Below are 12,702 nucleotides of genomic sequence, written 5' to 3' on the forward strand. Positions count from 1 at the left end.
CAAGGATCTAGCCACTTGCTTCCCTTTAGGATTTTCTTTAGTTCACTAATTAATCCTAGCACACTTTAATTTGACATATTGAAATCAGCTTCATTAATTAGCCCTTTAGAATAATGTCATTGCTTGTAAATTAGGCAAGGATATTTCAAAAATTTGATATCATTTTGAAAAATAGTTTTAAACAAAGTATTTACCATCACCTTCTCAAAGGTGCAATGCCATGTTGCTGGCATTATATCCCTTACATCGGAACCCGTATCCAAAGTATATAGCTACCCATGCATGGGCACAATCCACCAAGCCACTCTTTAGTATTAGGGACTTTCGAGAAAATCATCCGAGGCTCACAAGGGTTAGACTGGTCCTTGACCTAAGGAATTTATAGTCAAAGCCCCCTAGTACCCTTATCACCTCCTAGCCTAATGTCCTCCCTACGAAGAGACCTCTCGCATCCAGGGCTAGTGTTATCAACCAATGAGGATAAATCTAGTCCCTTAGTGAAGGGCTCCACCACTAGCCTTGGGAGAGACCTAGGGTGTATCCAAGAATCCCTCCATGTGGGCACAATATCTCTTTTTCCAAAATCCACACAGAAGGAAATCAACCTATTTATAATTAGGAAATTATCTCTTACGCAAGCAACGAGCATATTTTAGAATATTTCTCTTTGAATATCCCACAAAAGAAGGTACAATCCACATCTTATTTCTCCTTAGAGTGCCATCATATAAAGCAATATATGATAGCACCCCTAGTGTTTAGTGTATGATATTCCTCAAAAACCTCCTCATATTTATCCAAGGTCTTAAGCTATCCTCTAAATGAGGCAACGCTTTGGCATGTAACACTTTAACCTGTAGGAGCAAGGCATCTACTTTTACTCCTAGTGGCTATATGCTTTTTAAGGAATAGTCATGATTAGTTCCTAATGGACAATTCATTCCCATATTTTAAGGACATTTTAAGTTGTAATTCCATTCTAATTGTTTGATAATTTAAGAATAGTCAAGGATGGACAAAATTACTCTTTACATTTCATTATTGCAAGTAGTAACAATAGCCAACTAGATACGAATAATCATTCATTCAATCAATCATTTTATTTGATCAAAATCTCTTTAATTCCATCCAAAGGTACCTAAATGAAGTTGGTGCATATGAGACTTCATTCACGCATGCAACTTCTTGTCCTGGTCCAACCATTCACCACTTTGGGGCTATTATAGCAATAAAACCTCTTCTAATATGTTCTTTGATCTATCACTTACTAGACCCTTATAGTACCTCCAAACCCATATGTACTTGAGGTAAAGCTTGGTGAGGCAAACAAGATTCTTAGAATCTGGCAAAACAAGGAAGTTTCTAGACTGGGAGGAAAGGATAATCCAAGTATTATATATATATATATATATATATATATATATATATATATCTCTCTCTCTCTCTCTCTCTCTCTCTCTCTCTCTCATGTTTAGCAACACAATGCCACAAGTATCAATGATACCTAATAGCATAAGCCTCTAAGGTTTATATAGCCATTGGCTAGCTAGATCATTGAGGGCACTTTACAGAGTTCAAGATTTTCATGATCTTACTATGAACTTTGCTACTTTCCAAATTGATAAATATAATCATATTGCAAGCTTTATGGACATTGAGGTCGATGAGGATGCTCATGACACGAGTGCTAATCATTTGCGTGATGACAAAGTGGCTAACAATTAGGGGGGAGGGGGAAGGATAATCTGATGCTAGCACATCTATTAACCTTTTAAGGTTATTACATTCTCTCCCTATTAGAGGAATGAAAATGTCAACTTGAGAGAACTCGGGCTATTACCTATGGGTTAGGGCCCACTTTTTTTTTTTTTCTATTTTGATACAAGAATTCAACTTCAAAGGGATATTATGGATTCAAGGATAGGTTTCTTGCAATATGTTGACAAAATTAGTTAGAAAAGTAGGGTCCATTACAAGTATAAGGCATATTACATCTCTTTAGGCTTCTACTCATCTTTTAGAGGTTATAGTGGACTCTAGGTCTTCATCATTATCTCGTTGTTGCAATATACCGAATGCAGAACTTATATGGCTTTGCTTCTTTTGCTAGTTCCTCATCTTGTTGATCTAGTTTAGGGCAATCAACTTGGATATACCCTAGCTCATATTCTTGATCTAGCTTAGGGCAATCAGCTTGGATATACCCTAGCTCATTGCAATGGAAACATTTGCAAGTAGGGCAACTTCTCAAGATGTATCCTAACTCTTGACACTTGCAACACCTCTTCCCATGGTTCTTTGAATCATCAAAGTCTTCCTTGGAGTACATTGAGAGATAGTTATCCTCGAGATATTAGACCAATCAAAGCTTTATCTCTTAAGAGAGTATCTTGAAGATCCTTGGGTTGCATAGATTCCAATTGAGTGTCCAAGGAAGGATTTAACCCTCACAAAACTTAGCCACCCATCCCACAATATCCATAGTCAAAGCATATTTCTGGAGGGTTAAAAATAGTGAGCAATATGCTTCTAGGTTCAATCCTAGCTAGCAAAGCTCAAAGAACTCATTCATCTTCAAGGTGCGATAGGAAGGTAGAAGATACCTCCCATGCACATATTATTTTATAATTTCCCATGTAGCAACAATTTTTGAGACTCCAATACCTATGCACCACTTATTCAACCAAATATATGCTTCCTATGCTTTTTTTAGTTTATCCAACATGGTTTGCTTAGGGGTTCTTGTCACTACAACTCAGAAATAGTTTTCCATAGACTCAATCCAGACTTTTGCATCAATTTTCATGTTCTTTCCCTTCCCCTCAAATTCCAAAGGTTTTATCTACTTGAGAAGAGATTTCTTCTCTTATAGTTTGATAGAATCAATATGACTAGAATATCCTAATTTTCAATACATAAGGAGCTAGTTCAATACAATTATCCACATTTTAACTTAAGATTTTATTTAAGGATTATAGTTTTTGTACACATTGAAGAGAGACAGCCATCTTTTTTTAAAAAATTATTTTCAGTATCCAATGCATTATATCATGATAAGGGTTCCATTATGAAGATTTACCCATGGAAGTCAAATACATCAATAGTATGATAGCAAGGAGGCTCATGAAAAACTTCTAAGATTCTAGATTTGGAAGGAAGGTTTAGGTAGCCTTCTTTACAATAGTTTTTGTGGCACGAGTGGCTTAGGATACCAACTCTCTCGGCTAGAATAGCTTAGATCACTTCCTCACAGACATAGTGGTTTTGTCGAAGCTATCATCCATCTATATGGAGGGTAGGGTAGGGTTCGACTTAGATTAGTAAAAAATAAATAAGTAGATAACCTTAAGACTTTCCATCCATTAAATTTGCTTCATATTTGTTTAGATATAAGCAAGACGATCAGCATTGATGATGCAATATATGCCTTCACATGTCCAGTATCTTTCACACACCAATGTCCTTCAACCCTACAATGAAGATGATGTTGCGAGAATTGACCATAGCTTAAACAATTGTTCAAGAAAATTGTAAAACCAACAAATTCAAAAGGGAGAAGAGTAATGGGACTTCATTCACATGTACAACTTTTTGTCCCACTCCAACTCTTCACCTCTTTGTGGCCATCATCGCAAGTGAACTTCTTCCAACATGTTCTTTGCTCTTGACCCTTGTAGTACGTCCAAACCCATATGCCTTTGAGGTAAAGCTTGGCAAGGAAATTTGAATTCTTAGAATCTAGAAAAGTAAGGAAGTTTCTAGGTTGAGGGGAAAGGATAACCCGAGTATTATCTCTCGCACTCTCTACTCTCCTCTCTTCCCACTCTCTTCTCTCTTCTCTCTCTCTCTCTAACTCCCTCTTCTAACTACCTTGCTCTCTTCTCACTCACTCACTCACACACACACACACACTCTCTCTCTCTCTCTCGCTCTCTCTCATGTGTAGCAATGCAATGCTAGAAGAATCAATGATACACAATAGCCTAAGCGTCTAAGGCTTGTATAGCCATTGGCTAAATAGAGTTTTGAGCGTGCTTTTTTTCTGTTGAGTTTGAGATTTTCTTGATCATGTGCGAGCTTTGCTACTTTCCAGGCTACTTTCTAGATCAACGAAGATAATCATGCTATGAGTTTGTGGACACTATGATCAACAAGGATGCTCATGACATGGGAGCTAATCATTGATGTGATGATGAAGTGGTTGACGACAAGGCAGGAAGGGGGGGAAGGAGCCCGATGTGGTAGCGCATTTATTAACCTTTGTAAGTTTCCTTTCCATTTTCTCATGCATCGAACATCTCCCTCTTTGCCTTACTCAACGCAATGTCTCTATCTCCTTCTGCTTCTCCCCTCGACTCCATCTCCGTCTCCTTCTCCCCTCGGCTCCTTTCAAAGTCCGAATTGTCCGTCTCCATCTCCATCCCCTTCTTACTCACCATCACCCATTTGTCCATAATCCTGTTCCCCCCACATCACCCACTACGTCCATACTCTGTCACCTCCACATTCCATACTCCATCCATAATCACGTTCCCAATATCCACGTCACCCCCTCCGTTCATAATCCCGTTCCCAACTTGCACGTTATTTCGGCCACGTTGCCATAGAAATTACCACATCCTCCCTCGTCAAAGTCATCCTCCACCACATGCCTGAGCACATTCCCAAAGTCCATTCGCAAGGCAAAGTACACAAAAACGACGTGAGAAGGTAAATAGGAAGGTTCCGATTTTCCTCTTATCACGTTGTATTCACCAATCATCCTCCACCGCACTTCCACATCCTCCCCCGTCAAAGTTTTCCTCCACCACACGCCTGAGCACATTCCCAAAGTCCATCCACAAGGCAAAGTACATAAAAACAACGCGATAAGGTAAATAGGAATGTTTCGATTTTCCTCTTATCCTGTCGTATTCGCCAGTCTTTCCACAAGGTTTTCTCACATATATTTTCCTACTTTCACATTGTATTAGTGTGCAAGCTCGGTCGATTTGCGAACTGAAATGATGCGATGGTGGAGTTTGGAGATTCGTAAACGCTTCAATTCGCGTTGTATAACTTAATCGTCCAACACGAAGCGAGGGTTGCACTTCAAGAGCCTTATACGTTGATATTCACGTTGTACAGGGAAGCAGTCCAAAGTAGAGCTATTGTTTCTCAAGAAGATGTTGGGAATAGACATGTCACACATGTTTGCCTCCACATCTATAAAGGCGAAAAGAGTCCTTGAGCCAACAATTACAAAGGTTGCACTCAAGAGCCTTATACGTTGATATTCGCATTGTATAGGCAAGCAGTCTAAAGCAGAGCTATTGTTTCTCAAGAAGATATCGAGAACTAAGATGTCACACATGTTTGCCTCCACATTTATAAAGGGGAAAAGAGTCCTTGAGCCAACAATGACAAAGGAGTCAGTTGCCTCAGATGCTTCAATAGCATCTCATATGTCAGTGACAACTAAAGGTTCAAGGAAGGCTTCAAAGTCTCCTGTGAGGGTCCTTGGGCTGTCTCAAATTACAAATGTTACAGCCTCTGAGAAGCTTTTGGATTTTCTCATAGAAAACAATATTGACATTGCTTTCTATCCAACAACTAGGGAGATTTTCAATCTAGAGCGGGACCTTGATCAAGTTCTTAATTTCTCAAAGGAATTTTGCAATGAAGATTTTGTAGAGTTTGAAGAGTTGGCATATTCTATTGTTCAGTTGGATTCCAAGGAGTATGTTCACACCCTTGTTGGAAGGTCAGGCACTAAGAAGTCCTTGTTTACCAAGAAATGTGGTTATCATTCTCTTGATAGATTTTATGCAACTGAGTTATGCTCTTTACACCCAAAAAATGCAAGCTTATGCTTAAGTCTATTGCATTCATTGTATTTGCCCTTGTGGAATACCCTCTAAAATCCGATGAAAAGCATAAAGAAACCTCAAAATTATCTAGTTGTTGCCTTCTTAAAGAGAAAGTAGATGAAGTCGATTTTGAGGAGCAACTAGACACCCAGATGGAAGCATTAGTTGCAAAGAACCTGGATGTTGCCAAATTCAAAGCAGAGACAGTAATTGAAGAGACCACTATAGAGGTTGATGAGCCATCTGACAGCCCTTCAAGCCTTATTGTTCCATCTTTGCCTACTTTTCCAATTAAAGACAAGGAGTACATATTCTTGTCTGATCTCCAAATTCTTTTCAATTTGAGAGAAGATTATTGGTTGGTAGTTATTGCAAAGGCATCTGTAGATGCAAAAGGCATAATGGATGTTGAAAATAATTCCAATGAGGACTTACTTAAATTAGATACTCAAATGTCTGATGATATGTTTATAGATGCATCAAATGCTTTTTCCCTATGTTTAAGCAAGATTGAAGATGTTGAGAGAGAGTTATAGGCTGCTCACAAAGAGTTTGACCAATTTCAAGAGAAGCTTGGAATCTCCAATTTTGAAAGGGAGGAGTCAAAAAATGTAAAGGAGCTCAAGGATATCAAGGAGATATCAATTAGCTTATGGAATCAAAGCAAACTTGAGAGTGATGAAAATCAAATGGTAATACATTCTTTTGTTTTTGTGGAACCACATACATATTTTTATTTTTTTCATTCTAACTGTTGCTTTTACAGTTGGAGACTGCAGATGAGGATAATTTCTTAGGAAGAGCCAAAGGATCGAGAGTTGGTGGTAGTTTCCTAAAGGATGTTGCACTTGGGCATTACATATCGAGGATTGATCCCAATATTATGTTGGTTTTGCATAGCACTTTCTCAGAGGAGGCCTCATGGCCAATTGTCTGTGTTCAAGCACTTGCAAGGCTTCTTGGGTACTTAGGTTTGTAGTACAATGCGCACAAAGTTATGTTTTTGGAAAAGACAGGAGCTATCCGAATATTTGGTTATGGTCCCGGCTTCTCTGCCTCTAGGGCCGGATACTTCCTTGCATACTCATCTTATGTTTTAGCAACAAACAAAATAGATATCAAATCCATAGCTGGATACAAGAGAAGAAAGTTTTTATGTTATAGAGGAAAAATGCATGAGGAGGAAGAGGATGTAAAGGCTCTTAAAAGCTAGCCATGTATATAACATTTTGAAAATACTATCGGTATTTTAGATTCCACCGCATTTATTGTGTTCTTTGAAGTTGTATTCGAAAAAACCAATTGAATAAAACCTGAAGGGCATTGGTTTTTGTTGCTCCTCCTCCATATCTAGTGCTCTGAAAGAAACACATACATGCTTGGTGGTGAGATTTCTCCATACCTTGGCTACTGTAAGTTGCTAGGGGCCCTTGCTCTTCCCGAAAATAAGGCCCATGAATAAGAAGAATATGTTGTGACAAGCCAACAAGCAATAATCTGCTTAAATCATTAAACTTTGTTTTCAAAGCAGAAAGGTTCAAATTTATGTCCATCTTACCAAGTAGAAAGTTATATCCTTTTCTCCCCAAGATTCCTTGATTGCTTGAACAAGATTCACAATTGAACGTTTGTACTCTCTGAATAGTTAGATGCTATATTTTGTTCCCTGAGAATTTTTAAAAATATGTCAAGGTGTCTCCAAACCTCCATTCGTAGGAATACAATTTGTGGTGTGCTAGCCACATTTGTTGTGATTGCACACAAAACTCTCCAACACTCCCACAATGCGTTCATTTGTTTACCAATATGATTTCTTAGAAATCGTCTAGCTTTTGTACCCCCCATAGAGACATCTGCTAAGACCTCTCTTGTTTTCCTTGAGCCTTTTGGATCCTTTCTCAGGTGAACTTGACCTCCATGAAAACCCATTTTTGATAGTAAAGCCTCACATTTATCAATGTAGTCATATGATAAAGATACTGGTTTTATTGAATATGCATAGTCAAGATCCAATCTAAGCAACTTATCAATTATTCTAATCTCTGTATGTAGTGTACAAATATGAATGTTCGTTAGAGAGATTGAGAGAATAGGATCCCATAAGCCATCCACGTTTTCGAACTTACGCAAATCTATAGAGTTTAGAGTCATGGCTCTTCTTACTGGCCGCAAAGTACTCCATTCTTTGGATCCCAAACTCTCCATGATATAAATACAAGGACATTTTGCATTTGCTCCATTACTTACTCCAAGCATACATTCGATAGTTTTTAAGTTAGCACTCATATGCCATTCAACATTAAAACTACCAACACCATCGACTATCAACATTTCACCTTCACTTTGAGACTTTATAATATCACGAATACCTATATGAGACAATAACCATTTCAAGATTTCATGACTTTTAGTTGGTACTTGGGCCGCACCAGTCCACCAAAGCTCCATCTCAGATTGTATATTAAATTGTTGTTCTTTCCCCCTACCATTACTGTAATCCAATGCCATGTTCATGATAGAGATGCTAACTATTTCTATCTTTTGTTCCTTTTGAATCTGTGCTTCATCCAATTTTAGTGCAAACTTCAAAATACCACCACATTCTTGGACAGTAAATTTATACATATGGACCATTGCAATCTGGACTCTTTTAAGATCAATCCAAATATTATTAAATGTGTTGTATTCAAAAAAGGCCTTTGTTTTATATTTTTCATAGGGCATAAATCCTTCTATATGAATATACTCCCCAAAAACATCTGGAATCCTACAATTTATAACTGTCCTAGCAATTGAAATTGCAAGAGGCCGAGGCAAACCAAATGCACTTATTCTATGACATTTAATATTTGTAAACCACAATTTAGAGAGAGCACGATAACCTCTATGACTAATACCCATAATGTCACATGTCTCCACTATTTCATTTGGTTTAACTATTCCTTTTAAATCTTTCACTAACTCTTTCAGAGTTTGGCTTCTCAAGTCTACATTTTTAGGTGATTTAAGAATCCTTATAATGTCCTTCTTTGTCATGGTTTCTTTAATAAGATTAATCCTCTCATTGTTCTCTCGAATATTAATACATGAAATATTAGAGACACATCTCTTTGCAAGATTTAGTCTCCTTTTCTTCACCCGACTACACAAGTCCGTTATATTTTTAAGTGATCTTTTTCTCTCTCTAAATCCTATTGGAGTTTCTTTTAAGTGCAATATTAACTTTTCTTGCAATGACTAATTAGAGTTTTCTAGATTATCAACCTTGTTCATTAGCTCAGAAATAGTTTTTTGTGCCAATGTTAATGCTTCCTTCATTTCATGCATTTGTTCTGTAAATTTAAAAGATGCAAAATATAACCTCGTGCAATAGCCAAGCATCCCATCACAACCATCTCCAACGTACCTTATGAAGTTGTGAATATTGTAAAAAGGAGGATGCTTACTTGTAGAAGGGTCCAGAGGATAAATATTTACATCCATCCATAAGTCTACATGCTTCTTTTCTTGTAATCGCAACCTGTTAGCTTCATCCTTGTCCAACAATGCTCGATGGCGTATACTCCTCCAAGATGAATAGATAGAATCTAACTGAATAGTAAGTTTATACTTGCGTGGTGGGGTTGTGCTTGTATTGCTAGAAGAGGTATTGGTAAATATTTTGGTAGGGAACCCTAAACAGGGCAACAATATCACAGAGAAGGAAATAAAACTACAAGAAAGAGAGGTGCAAAAAATGAATGTCGAGGAACACAAACGAACGGCGTTTTTTGGTGTGAAAATTCAAAAGTACAAGATTTTGCACTTTCCAAGAGAACAAAATTGAAAATATGACACTTAACGTCCATTAAATATTGAAGATATTCAATACCCAACCTCTTAAATGAATAATATATTCTCTCATTAATCACATCCAGGCAGCCAAATTTGGAGAGTTTTTTTCTTCTAAACCTCCTCTAATTAGCAACTTAATCATTTTCTTACAAGCACTATTTTAAAACATTTTTTGCTCTAATGTTTCCAGTTTTATAGTTTGCTATGGGAACTAGCTTCTTTACATTGGCTTTTGCCTCCTCTACATGAATACATGGCCTAGGAGACTAGCTCATAGGCAACCTAGTCAAGTTAAAACTTGAAAATTTTCATCTTTGGCAAGGGTTTTTACAAAGAAATATCCATTATGGGAGATAGGATGGAAAAATCTTCAGAACAATTTGTCAGACTTGTTGTCGGTAGTGGAAGCATCTTCTTCATTCATCATAAACTGATTTTGATTGTTGCCATTTTACACCTGTTGTGCTCTTTTATGGTGGAAACATTCACTAGCTATGTGGCTAGTCTTACCACAATAATGGCATGTGATCCGATCTTTTTTGTTGATGTTAAATCCTTTGCCTTTGCCTTTTTCTCCATAAGCTCTTTTGGTATACAAGAGATTATCTCTAAGTGTTGAGACAACACCCTTTGCATCCTTGTTTTTATGTTTGTTTTCTTCATCCAGTCAAGAGTGCTAAAATTTGTCCTTAAGTGAGAGATTTGGAATATTACTTAAGGTAGATACAAGGTCCTCGTATAGATTTTGATTTACACTTGCTAGTAATATTGCTATGCTAGAACATTGTATGTGGCTCCTTACATTTGTAGTTTTGAAACCCTAGAATTCGGTGTGACCTCAAGTTCATGATGGAAATTTTGGGTGCCTTGATGGTTATGCTCATACTTGGTTCTCAAATGGGGCTACACTTTGAAAAGATGGAAAAAAAGGAGGGGAATCCACTGTATCTATTCAGTGTCTACATAGCTATGCATGACAAAAATAAATATTATGCTATGAGTTCTTTGTATGATGAGGGTTGAAGGATGATCGACATCAATATAATGATTATTTTAGGGTATTTGGTATTTTCCAATACACCTAGTGCTAGGGTTTCCATAGTGCACCTACTAGCTTGGTCCTATGTATTATCGTGTTGAGGTTGTTCTAGTGGCCACTATGCTATGAGACATGGTGGTTATTTTGAGGGTCGTCTTTGGTTTTTGATTTTGATCACTAGATAATTGTGTGTTCCACTATATTGATGACCCATGATTACACCTTTCTTCATAGCAGTTTGCTTAGCAGTAATTCATTTTGTATCTTCTGTCAATTCTAGTTATACTGAGTAGGTGCTATAGAAGTTTTGCCAGTTATTTCATAGTGTAGTTTGTGACTTTCTAGTCATTGTAACTTGAAAGTTAGTTGTTTTTTTGCACAAATGGCTTCATCATCTACAATTGACCAAGGAATTGTATAACATTAGGAAGTTTGATGAATATACTAACTTCATTTTGTGAAAGGAGCAAATCCAATATGTATTTATTTAAAAGAAGCAATTGAGGCCCATAAGAGGCATACATGCAAAATCGGATATGTCTAAAGAGGACTCATTGGAGCTTGATGCATTGACCAAATCTAGTATTAGGTTGCAATTGTAGAATCTATGTATTTTACGATTATGAATGAAACCAATACATATGACTTATGGAAGACGTTGTTTCACGAGTAGTGGTTGAGACTAATCCTCGTCACAACCCAAAAACACATGTGGAAAAGGAGCGCCAGTATGAATTTGTAACTTGGTGTTAACCTCTAATAACCTGAATTCTGACCTCAACAATCTTGCCAAACACCTCAAAACCACAACAAGATAAATTGACACAAACAATTATTATGCCACCACCCAGCCTCCCTTCAAGAATATAAAATCTTTTATTCACAAAAAAACCACTTTCAATAACCCATTTGAAGAATCTGTCTTTGATAAACTTGTCTATAATACTTCAAGTTGTTTCCTTCCTAGTTGTATGTTATTGATAGTATACCACCAGAAAGAAAATTTAGTTAGAGCCAAAATTGTTGTACCGGTATTTAGAGAAATAATAATGTTTGCATTGATAATGCATCTAGTGTATTGCTCTATTTGGAATTTTTAACAACATAGACTTTCTTCAACATCTCAAAATATTTCAGTATGATAGCCAGCACCTAACTCTTCAAACACTCCAACATATCTCTTCTCCTTATTTATGATCAAGATCCGCAGAATATGTAGACCAACCAACCCCTCCATAAACACATTGATCAATATTGCTTTCCCAGATGGCACGATATTTCCAAATACACTCGGACTCCAAAACTCTTTCTCAACTTCATTGAGTGCCTTAAGTCATATAGACTCGCTCCAGAATCGTATAACTCTCCCATATAAATGTGATGACTTATGTGCGTATACGGTAGTCCACCAGTCATATGCCTAGTATTTCTTCACGTTGATCATCGCTCCACAATACCATCCGTCTTTGCATATGCCAACCTGACCTTGAAAACTCAACGTTGCGATCGTCTTGCGTTAACATGCGTAGTTTACCCCTGGAAGCACGAGTCGCCTCCCACCTTACTGCAGGTAGCCAAGTATATCATAGGCCTTGTGATTTGCAGGGTCGGTTGATCAAACGTAACTGTAATGCTTGCGCCGCCTCACGTAATTCCAGATGCCGCAACAACCGACGGGGTACGCGAGGATGAGGAACGGGGGCATCACGATATTGATCATGGCGACCTTGCGCTTGCGCTTTGCAGGCGGCACCGTTTCCCCCAAATTTTAGGTGGCTGAGAATGCCCACAAACCCACCAGGCTTCTCAGACTTCTAAAGCAGCAATATCCTCTTCCGACGATATTGACAACCAGCAAGCTCTTTTTTCTATATGTCAACCTGCTCTCTCCAATCCTCCCCGGCCTGATGTGGTCACCCCAGAATCACGCGGGCCCTCCCTCTTCAAATATGTAGCACTTCTCTCTCTATCTTCCTTCAC

Source organism: Lygodium microphyllum, chromosome 4 (assembly GCF_053477565.2).
Source record: "Lygodium microphyllum isolate KBCC chromosome 4, Lygodium_microphyllum_v1.1.10, whole genome shotgun sequence".
In the NCBI taxonomy this organism is placed as follows: Eukaryota; Viridiplantae; Streptophyta; class Polypodiopsida; order Schizaeales; family Lygodiaceae; genus Lygodium; species Lygodium microphyllum.